Here is a 3605-nt window from a genome sequence, read left to right as displayed (position 1 = left end):
ACTCCTTGGAAGGAAGATGGGGCAATCTACTTCCGTAGTGATATTGCCTTGGAAACCCAAGGAGGGGTCGCTATGAGTCGGGTCCGACTCGATGGCACATAACAACAACAACAAGTTGTTAAAGAGATCATCTCTTCCCCATTTAAGGGATTTCAGCCCATTGTCAAAAATCAGCTGACCATAGGTTGATGGATCTATTTCTGGGTTCTCAATTCCATTCCATTGGCCTATGTGTCTGTCAGGCAGTTTTGACTACTGTGGCTGTATAGTAGGTTTTGAGATCCGGGAGTGTGAGCCCTCCTACTTTGTTTTTCTTCTTCAATAGTGCTTTGCTTATTCACTGTCTCTTTCCTTTCCTAATAATAATAATAAAATTAGTGATTGGTTTTTCCATATCCTTAAAGAATGCTGATAGGATCTAGATTGGGATTGCACTGAATGTATAGATTGCTTTGGGTAGTATGGACATTTTCACAGTGTTCAATCTTCCTATCTACAAGCATGGTATGTTCTTCCATTTATGTAGATCTCATGGCTTTTTGGAATAGTGATTTGTAGTTTTTTTTGCACAGGTTTTTTGTGTCCCCAGTGAGACTTATTCCCAAGTATTTTAGGGTTTTTTTTGTAGCTATTGAAAATGGGATTGATTTCCTTATTTTCCTTTCACCAATCTCTTTGCTGGTGTAGAGGAATCCACCAATTTTGGGATGTTGATCTTCTATCCTGTCATGATGCTAAATCTCTCAATTAGTTCCAGTAGTTTTCCTTCCGAGTCTCTTGGGTTTTCTATGTATAGGACCATATATCAGCAAATAGGGATAGTTTGACTTCTTCCTTACCAATTTAGATGCCTTTGATTTCCCTTTCTTGCCTTATTGCCCTGGCTAGGACTTCCAATACAATGTTGAATAGAAGTCATGAAATAGGGCAACCTTGTCTGGTTCTGTTCAAGTGGAATGGTTTCAGTCTCTTTCTATTGAAAATAATGTTAGCTGTTGGTTTTGCATATATGCCCTTTATTATGTTGAGGAATGCCCCTTCCATTCCTATTTTGCTGAGAGTGTTTATCAGGAATGGGTAATGGATTTTATCAAATGCCTTTTCTACATGAGTTGATATGATCATGTGGTTCCTTTTCCTTTGTTTTATTTATATGATGGATGACGTTGATTGTTTTTCTAATGTTGAACCATCTTTGCATACCTAATATGAACCCCTTGTTCAAAATATATTATGTTTTGATATGTTCTTTGAGTCTATTGGCTAGGATTTTGTTGAATATTTTTGCATCTATATTCACGAAGGGTATTGGTCTGTAGCTTTCCTTTTTAATGATATCGTTGCCTGATTTTTGTATTGAGGTTATGCTTGCTTCATAAAATGAATTTGAGAAGATTTCATCCTTTTCTATGTTCTGGAACAGTTGGGATTGGTGTCAGTTCTTCTCTAACCATTTGGTAGAATTCACCAGTGAAACTGTCTGGGCGAGGGCTTTTTGTTGTTGGTGGTGGTAATTTTTTAACGACCTGTTCATTTCTTTCGTTATGGGTCTGTTAAAATTTTTCCCCTCAGTCTCTGTTAGTTTAGGTTAAGTAGTATGTTTTTAGAAATGTGTCCATTTCTTCTAGATTTTTGAATTTGTTAGAGTATAGTTCTTCATAATATCCTGATATTATCCTTTTAATTTCTATTGGTTCTGCTGTGAGGTTGCCCAATTCATTTCCTACTCATGTTATTTGTATTCTTTCTCTCTTTTCCTTTGCTAAATTTGCCAGTGGTTTGCCAATCTTATTAATCTTTTCAAAAAAACCAACATCTAGTCTTGTTGATTTTTTCTACTGTCTATTTTCTGTTTCACTGATTTCTGCTCAAATCGTTATTAGTTCTTTTCTTTTGCTGACTGTAGGCTTTTTTTGCTGCACTTTTTCTAATTGTTGGAGATGTTGGGTTAAGGTGTTGATTTTGGGTCTTTCTTTTTGATGTGTGCATTTATTGCTATAAATTGGCCTCTGATCACTGCTTTTGCTGAGTCCCAAAGATTTTGGTATGTTATGTTTTCACTCTCATTTAATTCAAGGAGTTTTTAAATTTCATTTATTTATTTCTTTTATTACCCAGTCATTTTCAAGGAGGATGTTATTCCGTTTCCATGTGTTTGCTCTTTTCCCATTCATCTTTCTATTGTTTATTTCTAATTTTATATCATGGTGATCTGAAAAGATGCTTTGCAGTATTTCAATGTTTTAAAATTTATTGAGGATTGCTTTGTGGCCTAACACATGGTCTCTCTTGGAGAATGTTCCATGTGCACTGGAAAAGAATGTATATTGAGCTGTTGTTGCATGAAGTGCTCTGTAGATGTCTATAAGGCCAAGTTGGTGGATTGTATTGTTTAGTTCTTCTGCATCTTTATTGAGTTTCTTTACAGTTGTTCTGTCTGTGATTGAAAGTGGTGTATTAAAGTCTCCCACTATGACTGTGGAGTTATCTATTTGTCTTTTTAGTTCTGTTAGAGTCTGGTTTGTGTATTTTGGGGCTCTTTCATTGGGTCCATAGATATTTATTACTGTTATGTCCTCTGGTTCAATCAATTCTTTAATCATTATGTAATGTCCTTCCTTGTCGCTTATGGTGGTTTTTGTCTTAAAGTCAATTTGATGAGAAATTAATATAGCCACCCCTGCTCTTTTTTGGTTGCCATTTGCTTGATGTATCTTTTTTCAACCTTTGATTTTTAGTCTATATTTGTCTTTGTCTCCAAGGTGTGTCTCTTGTAGACACCATATTGATGGGTTGTTTTCTTATCCAGTCTGCAACTCTCCATCTCACATTTAATCCATTGACATTCAGTGTAATTATCAAGTATGAATTTGTTGCTGTCATTTTGTTATGTGTTTTTTCGTGGTGTTGCTGATTTCTTTGTTCTATATGATTTTCTGTGCTGAGCTCTTTTTGTTTATGAATCGCATTATCACTTCCTTCATCACTATTGTTTTGGTATTTGCTAAATATCTGTGCTTGTCCTCTTTTTCACTCTGATGGGAAGGTGCATCATTTTTCTTTGAGGTCACCTTGTGATTTATAATTTTCTTCTAAAATTTAGAACAGTCTGTTCTATCTTGCAGTTGTCATGACTTCCTAACATTTAGAAGTTCTGTATCTGCACTATTTTTCTACTCTTTTTGGTTTATAGTTGTCCTCATTTGTCAATTGATGTCTCTGGTTCCCTTTTCACAATCCTGAAGGCTTATTTACTTTGGATACTTCAATAATTGGGTTGGTTTCAGGGTTATGTCATCATGTGTGTCAATGGTTGGTTGTTGTTTGCTATTGTCAGTTCTCTGTCCAAAGGACTCCCTTTACAATCTCTGGTAAGGCTTGTCTGCTTTTAGCAAATTCTCTTAATTTCTGCTTATCTGGAAATCTCCTAATTTCACCATCATATTTGAGGGACAATTTTGCCAGTTATATAATTATTGATTGGAAACTTTTCTCTTTCAGGGTTTTATATATATACCATCCCATTGTCTTCTCATATGCATGGTTTCTGCTGAGAAATCTGATTAGTCTTATTGGGTGAGCCTTGTGGGTTTTTTTTTTTTTTT

The 3605-nt window shown here is 35.3% G+C and overlaps 1 protein-coding gene across 1 annotated transcript in view; it reads right to left on the bottom strand.

Annotated features, from left to right (window-relative positions):
• Nucleotides 1-3605, bottom strand: part of PROK2 (prokineticin 2) — a 43148-nt gene that overhangs the window by 3561 nt on the left and 35982 nt on the right. The window lies entirely within an intron of this gene.

Source organism: Orycteropus afer, unplaced genomic scaffold, assembly GCF_000298275.1.
Source record: "Orycteropus afer afer isolate SDZICR_OR568_19922 unplaced genomic scaffold, OryAfe1.0 scaffold00180, whole genome shotgun sequence".
Lineage (NCBI taxonomy): Eukaryota > Metazoa > Chordata > Mammalia > Tubulidentata > Orycteropodidae > Orycteropus > Orycteropus afer.
This window is presented reverse-complemented; position numbering and strand designations above follow the sequence as displayed.